Below are 16,463 nucleotides of genomic sequence, written 5' to 3'. Positions count from 1 at the left end.
TTTTATATATATAAGATATAAGATTAAGGTTCAATTGTCAGTTTCGGTGTTGCATTTGAATTACAGTAACAGCTGATTTACATAACAGCTGTTAAAATACTGGTGAACTTTTTTGTGCCTTATAAAATATTGGCCAAAACAAATAAATGGCCGCTATTTTGGAAATATTAAAACAAACTTAAAGTATGATTTCTGATATAATACCTTCTGGTATGGAACCGTTTCTTAAGTTTTGTAACAAGATAACTACAAGGATAAAATTGTTTATTTTAAATTGGCGCATAACTGCTAAACTGAGTGGAACGTGGAAAACAATTGATCTTAGTTTTTAGCTTAGAATCATATATAGAATTTGAAAATGAATCAGAGCAACCCAACTGTTTTGTTAGAGACTGTATTATATGTATATAAGATTTAATTTGAACTGATTAAAATCCATCAATATTATTTATTTGTGTTTAAAAATTATGCCATTTAATAATATTTTTGAATTAATTTTATGCCTTTGATATATTTCAAAGTGTTGCAAAACGATTAGATTATCTATCGTCATTAAATATAATTAGAAAGACCGGTTAGTCTGTCCATTAGTTGGTTTTAATGTGTAAATCCAACAACTAATTACTAAATTTTAAATACTGGTTTTAGTTTATTGGTTTTTGTTAATTTTTATTTCTAATCAAGCCCATGTATGTACCTTTGACACATAGTTTAGTCGTTAGTTTTTTTTATCCATAACCTCTTTAGAACTTGGCGATGCTCTCTTTGGGATTGAAATGTCCATTATACGATTAGAAAATTATTTATAAAGTGTTGAAATGGTGATTTTTTTATTTTAAGAAAATATTGAAAATTTTAGTAATTTATAACAGATGTTTTTATATTTAGCGATACTTTAGTTTCCAGTAATTTATATCACTATTCAAAGTTACGCCTGTATTACGCAAGTATTGTTGCACACGTTGTAAGTATCAGATTGTCTATGGAGCGGTAATGTTCCAGGAAATCTCACCAAACTAAAGTTTTTGTTTTGTCAGCGGATGAACAAAGCCAAATGGAGGTTGACAGGTGTCTGACAATCTTTCACTCCAGTAATCTGACAGTGTGTGTCACACACCACCGTGTTCATATAAACCAGAAGTACGCTTGTCTCTGTTAAAGTTTAAGCGTTTTCGTTTTTGCACAGCATTTATTTGACGTAACAGACAAAAGATTCGCTCAGCACCTAATATAACTCGACTCAACTGCAATGTTTATTTCTGACTGTATTTTATAGTAAAAAACCATTTTAGAATTGACTGTCATTGTACAGCATATATTATAATAAGCTTAATGTTATTTTTAACAATTAATGTTTTTTAACAGTTACTGCATTTAGTTTACAAGTCGTCCCACTAATTATGTGAATTGTTTGTACAGTACTTTATACTCACGAAAGGTTATCACCATACGCTATATATATAGTGCTGTACAGTGTACACAGTTGTACTGTACAAGATATAAATAAAAACTAAAGTAGTATAAATATCGATGTTTAGTCACTTGTTCGTTGCTATTGTTGCTAATGCGGTTAAAAATGGATGTTATTCACTTCCTGGAAGAGCGACGGTTAACCGGATGACCGGTCAAGACGACGTCTAATAGTAGTATACTTATACTACTTATATTTTATACTTAGTAGGTACATGCCGTGGTGAATATATTGCCCATAGATATTGCCTGTCATCTGTCTTTCATACAAGATTTTTTTTTAATTTTTAACACTCAGCTCCAAGTGAAGATGCAGAATTTTATATAACCAATCCTGAAAATATTTACCCATACATTTTTACCCATACATTTTTACCCAAATTGAATATATTCTGGAAGCCAGCGTTATAATCTAACATTTCCAAGATATTTCAAGGAAGTGAAATGAAAAATGCCTCTATTTAGAGAGGGGAAGTTAACACTAAAAATTCCTTTCTTCCATTTAACCTCTAAACACAAATAAAAAGAATAAAATAAAATCATTCCTATTACAATATCCTAACTGGCACGTAAAGATGAATAAGGTTTAATCATTAATTACGATACAACATAAAATTGTATATTTAAAAATTAAAAATGGAATACGTTTAAAAGTGAATTGAATTTAAAAGTGGAAGGTAGAGGATATGACTTTTAGTATTAAAAATATAACCCTTTCTCTGAAGCTCTGCAAATGATTTTGGAATTTGGTATTCTAAGGCTAGCTCCACCCTCCAAAGTATAAACAAAGTTAATAGCGTTTAGATGATAAGAGTCTATGGTTTAATACGTGGATGTACCGAACTGATCCTCTGCATCGGCAAAATCACGTTCTCGTGCCAAAAATTCGTGCACGGCAGACCTCTGAAACCCTAGACTGCAGTGTGCCTGAGGGTAGCGCTGTGTTGGTTGTCTTTTATTCTATTTTTTTCAGAATTGGATATATATATATATATATATATATATATATATATATATATATATATATATATATATGCCACCGCAGCTTCGTGACATTTCCCGCAAATACAACTCGTGAAAAAAACCCATGACCGTGGCCTCGGAATAAGAATGAATTAATTCTTACATTTTTACATTTGGTTTGAAAGTAGACTAGGGAATGGGAGATTTTCGACTAGGCAAATCGGGGGAAATCGGGAATTTGAAAAAAAGTGTTTAGTGGCCACCCTGATTAAAGATAATAATGTGTTGTCGTAACGTATAGTAACATACACTGGGGGTTAAAGTGTTAAGTTTCAATTGTATAAAGTTTTTATGAAATTATAAGACTAATCGATCTTATCACTTTGTTTAAACCTACCACTTTACAACGTATCAGTTACGGTTACGTTTGCCGTTTAAAGAGTTTCCGAAGAAGGTATGATAACAAATCGCTGTTCTAAGAAACAAAGCTTGAGATAAACAAGTTCACAAAATCATTATGTCGTCATTTAAGTCGATGATTGAATCTAGTTTTTGAATTCATTATCGGTAGTTTACATGCCTCTCAAATTGTATAAAGTAGTACAAGAAACTTCATGTTTTCAGTACGTATTTCATTGTGTGTAATATTAAATATAGGCTTACATTTTAGTTCAGTTTTAGAGAACAGATGGTCGAACATTCTAAGATGTCGGACTTGGATGTGAATGAGAGATGGCAGGTTCGAATCATGTCTGGGACCGTTGAGTTTTTTGTTACTATAGTCGATTTTTTTACTGCACCGATCCTCCTCCTTATTCTGTTTGATAAAATCGTAATAAATGCCAGTTTCCCAATCAAGGTTGCTCCTAAACAAATTAAAATTAAAAACTAATAATTTGGAAATATTTATTTATTACACAATTAGACATAGTAAGGTAAGCCTGCTGTATTCAAAGGTTGTTCATTAAACCCCCTCTGAAAGCTAGAGTGTTACTAACTATCTTTTGTCTGTGTTCATTAAAAGTTGGCAGCTAAGAGCTTTTTTGTTGCGAGGGAAAAAATTAATTAGTCTAATAAAGCGTAAGTAGTCAAAGACGTAAGTATAATGATGTTACCTTGCCGTCCCAGCAATTTACTCTCAAAACAAGAGTTGTTGCCAAACGATGTTAGAGATTAAGAATATACTTGTATGGTAAAAAGTTTGTTTTATTTTTAAGTTTGTTCGAGTCTGTTTAAATCGACTGTAAAATTGATTTTATACTTAATTTATTTCAAGGCGCAAGCATATACCACTGTAAACAATACATAACTATAGTTTTCGTGAGAAAGTCCTTGCCTATTTAATAACAATTATTATTATTTTAAATTGTACTATTAATATATAAAAAATATGTCTCTTAATAATAAATTTGTGACTTTACAAATATATTTTTAATATTGTTTGTTTTATGTGAAAACACAGTATCGTAAGAATACAGCTTTAGAAGAATAAATATATATATATATATATTTCTTATTGAATTTTTAGTTTTAACTTTTTTTTATTTATTATGTTTTTAAATTCATATTCATTTATCTCTACCGATTTTAGCTACTACTCAAGCTACAGTGGATCTTATGTTTCAAACTTTCGACTTTCAGATTGTAGCAAAAGACGCTATATTTGACGTGTCCTCCAATTTATACGAGTTAAAAAGTATATTTAACTACACCTTCTTGCGTCAAAAAACTATGGTACGGTAAATTTTGTCATAAGTGCATTGTTTTGTGCTGCGTGGCAAAAATATTATTTTGTCCAAATTTGGGAGGCTGTAGCTCCTAAGAGGTGTCTTAAATACATGTTTATACATATATATAAGAATTACTAAGCAGTTCAAAGTTTACGAAAATAAAGAAAAACCAGTGTTCATATTTTAATTTTCGAGTTCCGAGAACCTTTCATCAGAAACACACGTATTTAATAATAGAGCAAAAAACAGAATCCAAACTAAGAATTAAAAAGACAACCAAAAAAATAATTTCAACAAATAATACCATAAACAACAAGATTCCAATTAGCTGTATGTAGAATATTTATAAATGTTTACATAGAACTAAAAATGTATAGTAAAAAAAGGAAAAGAGTTCAACATATCAGGTTACCTTCAAATTAAATGTAATTGATGTGTGATTTCAACATTTCTTAAATTTATCAGATTAGTATTTTGGTTGGGATTTGGTTCTGTATGGTAAATTCCTTTTAAGTCGAAGCAATTTTCTAATTTATTTTGATTGCGTTTGGTATCGCATGAGGACATTATTCATAATAATGATCTATGAATAACGGGAATAAACTAAACACTTTAGGTTTTTATTGTGTTTTATTTAAGCTTTTAGGTAAGATAATAATAATGGTGACAAGGATGGGATGAAAAATGGATACCAGTGGTTTGTGATCCGTTACTAGAATAAACTTCCTTCTACAGCAGTAAGAGAAGTGCTTCTGCAGTCCCCAGTAAATACCAATTGCTTTTTTTGTCAATTTGACGGTATTTACGTTCACACGGTGTTAAGGTACGAGAAGCATAAATTATTGGTCTTTCACTGCCATCGCTATATCTATGAGATGGCACTGCGCCTAGTCTGATAGTAGACGCGTCGGTCGCCAAAACAAAAGATTGTTTGTGATAATATACTTGTACACCTTAACTTGAACGAACGATTATATCACCAAAAAAGCACTTTAGATTGGAAATTCCTTGTAATGTTTTGTCCATGAATCTTTCCCAAATGGAAGGAACAACCTTTACACCAAACATAAGTCTGTTGACCCAGTATAATCCATTATGTGTGCTTAAAGTTTGCATTTTAGCACTTTCTTCAGACATGTTCATATGAAGGTAAGCATTACTTATGTTAATATACAAAATAACTTGCCACCATTTATTTTAGCGAAGATACTCTCAATTCTGGGAATATGATATTTTTAATCCTTTATGATTTTATTAATTGTCACCTTGTACTCAGCACAAATCCTGACATTTCCATTGGGCTTGACTATGGGTACTATTGGTGTTCCCCAATCTGAACGTTCAATTTTTGTTACAATTCCAGCGTCTTATAACCTTTTGAGTTCCTTTACAACAGTCGCTTTTAGTGCGTAAGGCACTATTCTAGGCATTATGAATATAGGCTAGACATCTGCAATAATTCAGAAATGGGTTCTTTCAACCGGAATTGATCCGATCTATGAATTTATTCAATAATTCACCTAGTGCAGTGGGTTTCGCTACACGGCAAGCTTTGATTGCAGTCTGGTCGAGTTTTATTTCCCTTAACCAAACCCTCCTAAAGATTGGATCCACAGTCTGATTAATAATAAGTACAGTTTATCTACAAAAAGTTGTTAAGGGTCATAAAATCTTTGTAAAATATACAACACAAAGCTGCCCCTGTAACCAGTTCCATTGATATTGATCTTCCTTCAATATCAATTGATACAATACGTTTATCATTATTGTAATCAGACAGTTTATAAATTTCATGTAGTACGTGTTGTGGTGGTTCGGAAGTCACCTTTCAGGCGTTGGTCTCCAGGTTAAGTGTTAGAGAGGGCTTCTTAGCCCTATCTTCGCCTGGTAAAATAAAGACATCTATCTTTACTTAATTTTTACGAACAACCGAGCCGGAAAGGGCAGCAGTAAAAAGACACTTTGAATTTATAATTAATGCAAGTCACGGGACGGTTAAATATTTTTGTAACATTTAACGTAGAGCCAAAAACTTGGTAAAAAGTAAATGGACATAAATATGTAATTTAGCACATATTTAGTGATCCTCTTCCTTTTTCAGGGGGGCGGCTCTCAAGGATTCAGAAGAAAATCTTAAATTCAAAGATAGGTTGATATATACACAGTAAATTAAAGGTCTTTATTAGTAGAATACAATGCCTCAAACAGCCAATTTGCGTAATAATTATTGCAAATTTAAGCAATCTTTGCACGGCTGCCATTTCCAGTTGTTATTACCGTATTATTACAAGCCAAAAGGCAATAAATGTTGTGTGGTCTCGCTATGCTACCCCTGTATTTATCGCTATAAACAACACACCTGAAGTTGTGTATACTGAATGTGTATTAGGAAATATGGCTACTTTCTTGATAACGTAACAATGCATTGCTTAATACAAAGTTATGTAAGTTCATTGTAGGAATTCAGATATGAAGTTTTATTTTTAGTTTCTCTTTCTGTGAATATATCTATTAAACATGGCCAATTATAAACTATCCTTGCAGATTCAGTTTAGGAAGTTTTGCACCGTCCAGTCAACTCTCTCAGTCAAATAACATCTAACAGGTATTTTCCGGACATTTGGCGTCATTCAATGATACAAAAAAATCAGTAACACTACGTTTCGAGATCTGCAATCTGACCTCTTCTTCAGGTAAATAACTAACCTAACACATAATTACAAGCGATGTTAAAATAAAGAAATAATATCAGAGCGTTGTGACACGCGTAAATCAGAAATCACAACTACCATGTTGTGTGTCAACCTCACTAAGTCTAAAACATGCACTTAATAAAAAAAAACAAAGCACAACACTACACGAACGTAGTGTTACGGTTTTTTTATTCTTATATAAGACAATAAGATATATTATATAAGGTAATAAAAGATTTGAAATTCTCTTGCTGGGAGAACTTCAACTGGGACAAGTTATTTGAAGATAACTTGAAGGTAATTAGGTAGTTACCTCTAAGAAGTTTTTGTTCTTTTTCCATACTGATATGATTAAATTCTTCATTCATTACGAAATTGTAATAAAAATTAATAAAAAAACTAAGCACAACACTGATTATTAAAACTGAACTACAGAATACAGGTCACAATAGGTCTGCATTCGCCAACCATCTATGACCTACCTATGGCTTGTTTATTTTAACCTACTTTGTAATTATGTCTTAGGTTAGTTATTTACCTGAAGAAGAGATCAGATTGAAGATCTCAAAACGTAGTGTTACTGATTTTTTGTATCACTGACCGATGGGAAATGTCCGGAAAATCCCGTTTCCTTCACAATCCTTCCATTGCCTAAAATAAAGTTATAAACACATAACCATCTAACAGTACGTCGATCGAAAATAAATTACACTTATGTACTTAATTGTAATTTCTGTAAAGGTTTTGTAACGCAAGAGCATGGCAAAACCCCTGACCATGTGCCCTGAAATAAACCTTATTATATCACACTTAAAAGTTTAAATAGCACACATTACAAATTTAAAGTGTCAATTTACAAAAGCAAAACTAATACTGGAGGGTATTGTACGCACAAGTAAGGTTAAGGCCAAAATTAAAATAATAGAAGAATATTGGTATCGATACCAGATTAAATTTATTCATTAATTAATGAGAGTAAACTAGATTATGAATTAAATAACAGATGTAGGACATGTTACAACGTAACTTAGAGTATCGTACGTTTTGAAATGGCCATTTTGAATATCCTGTCACACTCCGAAAACAAAGCGCGAATGCTATTGAACTAAGTGCAATGATAGGTTTACTTAACTTTTTGTCCTATGTAAAAAATAATTTTTTCATATAGTAGTTCATGTTCGTTTATCAAATGTTTTTAACTACAAATTATGAATTCTATAATAATAACACTGAAGATCACAGCTTTAGGTTCTCAGTGCACTATTACGTATTTTAATTCCAAGTAAATTTAAATTACCAGTAAATAATTTATTAAACAACAAAGACTATAAGAATTATGAACATATCACTTTTTTGTAAATGCTTTCTGGTCTAGACCAACAATTTGATGTTTTAGAACTTCGAAGGATTTACGATAAATTTGAATTATTATTATACTTATGTATGGCCAAATCGAATAATAACTGCAGTTTTTAAATTTTGAAATTCGCGTTTTTTAGTAAAAATTAGGAAGGGTTTTTCGCATTTAAATTTTTCTGTCAGATTTATAGTGTACAAGAACTCAATGATTGCTGAATGATTGAACAAATAATAATAAAGAAAAATTTTAAAAATTACGCATCGTGTTTCTTAGTTTTCTGGATATGGTGGCTGCTGCGCTGCGCCGTCACAACCTACTATAGGCTAATCCCGCAACACTGGCCAGTAGCTATATCACGGTCTCAGCCGCGCGAATTCCGGATGGATAGCATCCGAGGTAAAAGTACTGTATAATGTATTTTATACTTTTACTGTTAAAGATTTTTCCGTAGAAACATTGTTAAATGCAGTTAAACTCTAGATATCTCGGTCTCACGGTAAGGAAGTGCCAACAGATGTTAACCCGAAGCTGCGTATTTATAGACGAAATGTTGATATTTATAACATTTTTGCATGATATTCATATATACTGACTCTACAAGATGCCTACTTTCTGATAATTTCACACTGTCATCTCCACACAATTTCAAGCCACACTGAGCACTGTTTAATTATATCTGTAGTTGATTGGATAAACAATAGTCAACCACTTTTATAACTCGCTTCAAGTTTTCAACAAAGATATGGTTGTTTTATGGATTCCAACCCAGTCTTAGCCACTCTATAGGTAGTTGATCTGCATTCAAAGTATTATATTTTTCTTTTTGAGAGCATTAGGCAGATTTCATCGTTGTTGGACATTGGGGAGTTTAAAACAAAAATAGAAATTTTCTAGGACTGCAACAAATTTTCAACCCCTATGGTTGATATTTATTAAAAATCTTATATTTGTCTATTGTGAACATTGACACGTGTGTGTCAAATTTAATCTTTTTAGGACACCCAGAAGCTTAGAAAGTAAATAGAAATCTTGTAGGAGTTGCAATCTTATTTCAACAGTTATAGATGTTTGATCGTCATGTAAATGCTTTATTTTTTCTTATTTAAGTCATATGCATTCATGTCCCAGTATCAAGTTTGAGTAATAGGATAAGATGGGGTAAACTCTTCCAATATCTCTCTATACATAAAGGGAATAGAAAAACAAGGAAAACAAAGATTTATAAACTAATTCTAGAGTTTCTTAAATTAATTGCAGTGAACGTGAAAAATGTTAGATAGGTCAGACAAAACCAAGTTACCAATTAAGATTAAAAGAACACATACATCCTTAAAAATCAATTAACATGACAACAATGAAATGAACTTCTTCAGAGCATCTAGTTATAAAAATTATTGATATTGAGGAAAAAAAGGTTAAAAATTATATTCTAAAGCAGAAACGGAGAGACAATATTTTAAATAATATGCAAATTAGTAAACAAATCAATGAAATTTCCTATTTTAAAAGCACAATCATCCAACGTTTAAGACTTTGTCACGGAAAACTGATAATTTAGTGTATTAAAGAAAAAAATAACACGCGTAGGCTTCGATATTTTTTATTGCATGATTATTTATTTTGTAACGATGTACACGATCAATTTCATCAAAAGACCATTTCATCAAGAGTGGCGGTAATATCAGACTGAGAGGAATGGCTTAATTAGATTAGATGTCGTTTTGCAAAGGGCTGTTTAATTTTTTAAGCATTTAGCGTTCATAAAAGTGACGGCGCTCGGTTCTGATAAGTGCTGTTATAACCTTTTTACCTACGTCACGAACTTTATTGGGAGACCAACGCGCCACTCTTATTTCGTAACTTTTTCTACGCTGACATTTAGATTCATCGCCCCTCCAAACTGAGCAGGTTTTCAAATTGCTTTAGATTATCCATATGATTAGAAACAAACAAAAACTTAGTATTAGTGCACTTTGTTGTAAAGTTATAAAAAATATAACATTCAATGAACCGGAGCAAATTTAGCTCTACATATCGATTTAATATGCAATCATATATAAAGGCTCCACAAAAAGTCCGGAAACAGAAGTTTATTTTTTTGAACAATTGCAGATAGAGCAACGAAACTTTAAATCTAAATACTTTACTTTTTAAAGGATATATACATCTTTTTATCACACTGGGCACCGTCCACAAGGAGTTTGAAGAAAATCTTAAATATAAGTATAAAGATAAGGTCTTTATTACTTTAAATTCTACTCTTTCATTATATTAATAATTCATTTTCGAACAATTAATAATCGTCAGAAAATTAAAAATAGGCCAACAGTGCGTTGAAATATACTGCGTGACCAGATACACAGTGTTAAATTATAAAACAGGTTGGTTTACTTTGGAAATTAAAAATTAAATTAAATTAAAATTTACACTTAATAATTTTAAAATATACCTGAATTAAGTATGTCTATACAGACAATAGTCCTTTCCTCATTATTGATGATTTACATATTATAACATGTTGCTAATTAATGTATAATGCAAACCAGATTATGATTTTAAATAATAGAATGAAAATTCATGCTTAAAAAGCACAAGGTCATTCACTAACTTCGTAATAACAATTATCTCAAGATGTATTGTCCCACATTCCTTCAGCCCAATACCGTTCTTTGTCCCCTCGATACCGGATTGTTCAACAACATTCCTGCAGTCCAGGGTACCGGAACCGTATCACCTATATTGGACAATGTTAAACAATGAGGTTTACTCGACTTAGTGTTGGTGTTTAATATACTTTAAACTGACAAAAATTGTGATTTACATGTCAGAAATGTAATTAAATTAGGAATGAAGAGTGGGAAGGGGAAATGCTAAGAGTATGGTTCTGTACATAATTAAAGACTATTAAACGGCCGGTATACAGGGAATAGCAGCTTCAGTTGTGTAGACATAATTTTTCGAAACTAATACATATTAGTTAATCTTTTTAGTTACTCATGTATATGTTCATAAGAGGGCGTAACAAAAGGAAATTATTGCCGGCCGTGACGAGTTAGACAGGCAGTTTGCGCTTGCCTAAGTTACTACCATATGTTAGCAGTTTTTTTGTGCTACAACTCCTGAAATTGTCTCAGCTGAGCGGGTCCGTGGCAGCTTCCTCTTTTGACATAATTAATCTGTCTTTTGAGAAGTTCCCTACGTATTTGTATATAAATATTTATATTTTGTTTGTATTGTTCGTTACAAAGATACATTTATTTAGTTTTACTCTTAAAGTTTGTCGTCTCATGTTAAGCTCTCAATGATCTAAGAAAGATCTTTAAATATCGCCAGTACAGTTTTGTATAGAATCTACAGAGTTGCAAAAATAAAAGAATGAAGAATCATCAGAAAACCCCACTAAAGTGGTTCGTTTAGTAGGTCATTTATAAAAACTAGGGAAAAGGTTCCAGAGAGAGCAGAGCCCTGCGGCACTCCTGCTTTTTACACTTAGGTGTGACCTCATGTATTCTTCCGCTTTCACTTATTGTCTTCTATCCGCATAAAATCTGTAAAACCATTTTATAAATATCCGTCTAATATTTCTAAGCAACATATTAGGTTTACCAAAACAGCCGCTTTTTTAAAACCTTCAAAATGTGTTTTGGTTTTTCGCTAAATTAAACCTATTATGTATCTGGTTTGCAACGATCGAAAGAACGTCATCGGTTGTTTTTTCCTTTTGTAAACTCTTTATAAAACAAGTAAACATTTTATGCTGTAGATATTTAAGAAATCTGCTATTAATAAGATGATCTGTCATCTTCGGGAAGACACTGAAAAGGCTTATGAGTCTTATATTACTAAATTGCACCATACCCTTTTGACCCCAAAATCAGTAGTGTTGAGAGGAAGCCATATACCAAGTTTGTAGTCTCTAGGACAATTCTATCAAGAGTTATTACTGAACGACAACTAGACGAACGGGCGGATAGCAACACAAACTCCTGTAGGGTCCTTAATAATGGTTACCCACCCACGTTTGACGCAGTGCGTTAAGCTTAAATCACGCCCCCAAAGTGTTGTAGCTCTTGAATCCATCACTATTAGCGTATTTCTGTGATCTCATAGTGAATAATCACTAATGAAGCGTTGTAGTCTTGGTGGTTAATCACTATTGAGGTAGTTCTGCAATCTTAAAGTCCTTAACCATTGTTAATATTCAAATCAAATCAAAATGCCTTTATTTGCAAGCGTTTCTCAGTACATACACTGTTTTGCAGAACAACTCAAGTCATTTAATGTCCTTAAATACTAAATAACAAAGACTTGTGATTAAAACTAAAAGGAACAACATTGGATTATACTAAATACTAAAACTTAGACACTAACAACTTAACTACGTTATTTATCAACACATATGTAGTCCTTAAGTTTTAATTTCAAAGAATTGCAACTGTATTGCTTAACTATATTGTTGTTGTGATAGTCACTGTTGTTGATTCATGTATCATCTTCTTTAATTAAAGTTATGCTCTAATCTCGAAGGGAAGAGATCTAGTGAGCTAGAGTATACACGGTTGGGTTTAGTGAAATTAGGAAATGAACTTTTTAGTTGACATTTTTATAAATTTCGCTTCCGTTTCTGCCTATTTTTCTGTAATAAAAAAATATTACCATTTAATATACTATTTTTGGGATGCACCAGCAATTGCTTTAATCCATGAAGGTGACCTAATAACATTTGTTTTTAATAAATGTTGTGTTATATTTACTTGATTTTCTTCTTGAGTACATAACTTTTGCTATAAGTTCGTTCTCATCATAAGGTCTGTCATAATTGCTGGGCGTTAGCTAAGTCTATTGTTTTAAAGGGTGGAAATATTTTCTGTACGTATGTCCGAACGGTATCTCAGGAGCGAACTTATAGATTTGCAACTCTGTTCGAAGTTTTATTTCGGTGCTTGATGATGGTGCATGATTTGGCTGAGCGTTACCGAACATTTTTCCATTAGTCTTACGGTTAACCCTGATGGCAGCGAAACATCACATAGTAAATAGATTCGTAAAAAACAGAGTGCCATCGTGTTACATTTTAACATGTTATGAAGTAACACTTGTAGACTAATGAAATTAGTTATAGACTTGAAATCGCGCAGCGAAGCTTTTTATTCGACACGTGGTGGGCTTTTCTTATAACGTGTTATGAAATAGATTTTAAAACTACGATTCCACGATTAAAAACCATTAATAGTGAGAGAGCGTAGCCTACATTGTAAGGGAGCGTATTAGCTTCTACGCACACCACAGGTGTAATTGAGTTGGCGATATTTCATCAATGTATTACACCCAATACTCCTTTGTAGGAAAGCTTACAGAGCTATTGTATTGGTATAATTTCTTGATATAATTTCTCATTAAAGCGTAAGTGAAACCATACCAATGCAATTTTGTCACTACCTACAGATTGATTGCATTGAGGTAGTTTAAATTCGATCCCACCACTTCCAGACTAAGCGATTTAGTTCAGATTGGATAGAAATCGTATAGAATGCAATGGACATTGTGCAGTTACCTAAGTGATATCTGTAATTAAATTCCGTACACACTTTGCGATCAAAGCGCAAATTCAGGGGTTTTGCGAAAACCGTGGGACAATCTATACGATGATTGCATAGTGTGCTTATGGTATAATTTTGATATACGGGTTCAGTCTCCTTCTAATGGTGGTAACATTTGTAAACATCTCGACTTGGATATTGTTTTTATTGTTGCAGAATTTACTTTTTATCTTTGCCCTTTAAAGAAAAAGAAATAAAGAAACTTTATTTTTCACATATAGAAGATAACATTTTAATTACTTCGAATAATTGAGGTTTTCTGGAGAGAATAAAAAATTATTTCAGGAAAGAAGGGTCTAGCAATAGTAAATTTATTGTACACATCAAATCTTGACTTCTTATTGTGTAAAGTGCACGAAATTGTTTGCAATCCGATACTTATTTATTTTTACAAATCCAATAAAATTATAGAAGGTAAATATCGTGTATTAAATAAATCGCGTGTTAATTGTATTGTGTAAAACGGTGACCTTTAATGATAACAAATTAATGAACAATTGAAGATGGGTAAATAAGGTTTTCAAAATTGTAGTTTGTCGTAATAACCAAGTCCATCATCCGGTATGGTCTAGTGGCTAGGATACCTGGCTCTCACCCAGGAGGCTCGGGTTCGATTCCCGGTACCGGAAAATTCTTTTTGTGCCTGTATTATAAATTTGTGATTCTAATAATCACAACACATTTCTGAAAAATCCACGGTAACTGTCGACAACGGTTTTGGAAGTTTTTATAATTTTTTAATTCTTCGAGAACGGTAAATATTAAATTCAAACTGTCCAATAAAAATTCTTATTATAGATTGAATGTAAATTTAATAAAATATAATTATACTAAAATTGATAAATAAGTAAATGGAAATGTGCTCTCAACTAATTTGACCACTTGATATGTATTATTAGCTTATTTTAAACAGTGTAAGTATCACAGTTTTAATTTATACAGTATATCATAAAATCCTTTAAATCTTAAAACATAAAAGAATTCTAATTGTAATTTTAGAAAAAAAAAATAATTTCGTGATTTTATCGACTGTATTATAAGTAGAGAAAAACGATACAGGAAGTTCTTTATATCTAGTTTGTTTCCTGACACAGCGGTCACCTCTAGTAATTTCCGAGAAGGAATTAATTCTGAGAATATCCTATGCTTCTTCTCATGCTATTGTAAGATACCAGGTATAGTGCAACTGGCATGTAGATACATATAAGTTAACTAAAAAGCAACATACTAAAACCTTGTTGAAACCCATTTTAGAAATGTATAGTTAATAATAAATGTGTAATAATAATGTAAAAAAAAATAAAGTTTCTTCCAAATTGTTTAATCGGTTACTATGATTTTTTTATAGATTCAAACAAAATTGTAGAATCGTTTCCAGAAATCTTATCTAGCTTCTATTGTAAAGTTGATAGCAATATATACATATATATCTTATATATATAAAAATCTTGAGTCACGATGTATGTTGCCAATAAACTCCAAAATGACTGAACCAATTTCAATCAAATTTCACATGTATCCGTAATTTAGTCTAACTTAGAAGATAGGATAGTTATTATCTGAATTATTCGCTTATGTCGTGAATATAAACGAATAAAATGAAGAAAAGTTTTCAAAGCGCCTGCACATTATAACCTGCAATTACGAGATAGATACGTATATTAAACAGTGAAACACTATTTGAAGGCGCTAAGTTATGATGTATAATTGTCTAAACTAAATTTTTGGTTGAACTTAAAGGTTGAGTGGTAGACCACTTTGTAATAAAATACATTATGCATGTACAATACATTTTTGACATATTTTCTTGATCGTGACATCAAGGTAAAATCTACATCGGGGTTGGAAATATAATTTACTTCAACCAGAAATGCTCATACGCGGGCAAAACTTACGAAAAGCGTGCGAAGCCGCGGGAAACAGCTAGTATATATATATATATATATATATATATATATATATATATATATATATATATGTGTGTGTGTGTGTGTGCGCGCGTGCGTGCGTGCGTGCTTGCGTGTGTGTGCGTGCGCGCGCGTGTGTGTGTAATAATAATAATCTCTTTATTGCATTTTAAAACAATTTAACATTGTATCGCAATCGTCATAAACAAAAATAAATAGTCCCAACTATACCTTCATACACATTCACACTTACAATTCATACATTCGCTCAGGCACATTCAAACTGACTCCAGATCCAAAGCAAACATATACATACCGACTCCAGATCCAGAGCAAACACATACAAACTGATTATTTAAATACTGTGCAAATTTAGACCTCCCAGCGGCTCATCATGAGTTCATCGACAGAATAAAACGCTTTTGACACCAAAAGGCATTTGAGACGAGTTTTTAATTGATTTTGATTGATGGAATTTTTTATACTCTCAGGGAGCTTGTTGATGAGTCTGACACCAACTTGTTGCGGGAGGTGTTGTGATAACGTCAATCTGTATTGACTAGTTCGAAAATTGTCCCTGCCTCTTGTCCCATATTGGTGAACGTCACCGCCACGAACCAAATCACACTTTGATTTGCAGTACGTGATCACCTCAAGAATGTAGAGGCAGGGCAAAGTCAGCAACCCCAGCTCCCTGAAAGATTCCCTACACGACTCTCTATAATTCAGCTTTGCAATGA

At 32.1% G+C, this 16,463-nt stretch overlaps 1 non-coding gene across 1 annotated transcript; it reads left to right on the top strand.

The window, feature by feature from the left end:
* The first annotated feature begins 14,373 nt into the window (after positions 1-14,373).
* Positions 14,374-14,445, top strand: Trnae-cuc. Its single transcript has one exon. It is a non-coding gene; the product is annotated as a tRNA-Glu (tRNA).
* The last annotated feature ends 2,018 nt before the right edge of the window (positions 14,446-16,463 follow it).

This window comes from Homalodisca vitripennis, unplaced genomic scaffold (assembly GCF_021130785.1).
Source record: "Homalodisca vitripennis isolate AUS2020 unplaced genomic scaffold, UT_GWSS_2.1 ScUCBcl_274;HRSCAF=1895, whole genome shotgun sequence".
NCBI classification, from domain to species: domain Eukaryota; kingdom Metazoa; phylum Arthropoda; class Insecta; order Hemiptera; family Cicadellidae; genus Homalodisca; species Homalodisca vitripennis.
Note: the sequence above shows the minus strand (reverse complement) of the source record. Positions and strands in the feature narration are given on the sequence as shown.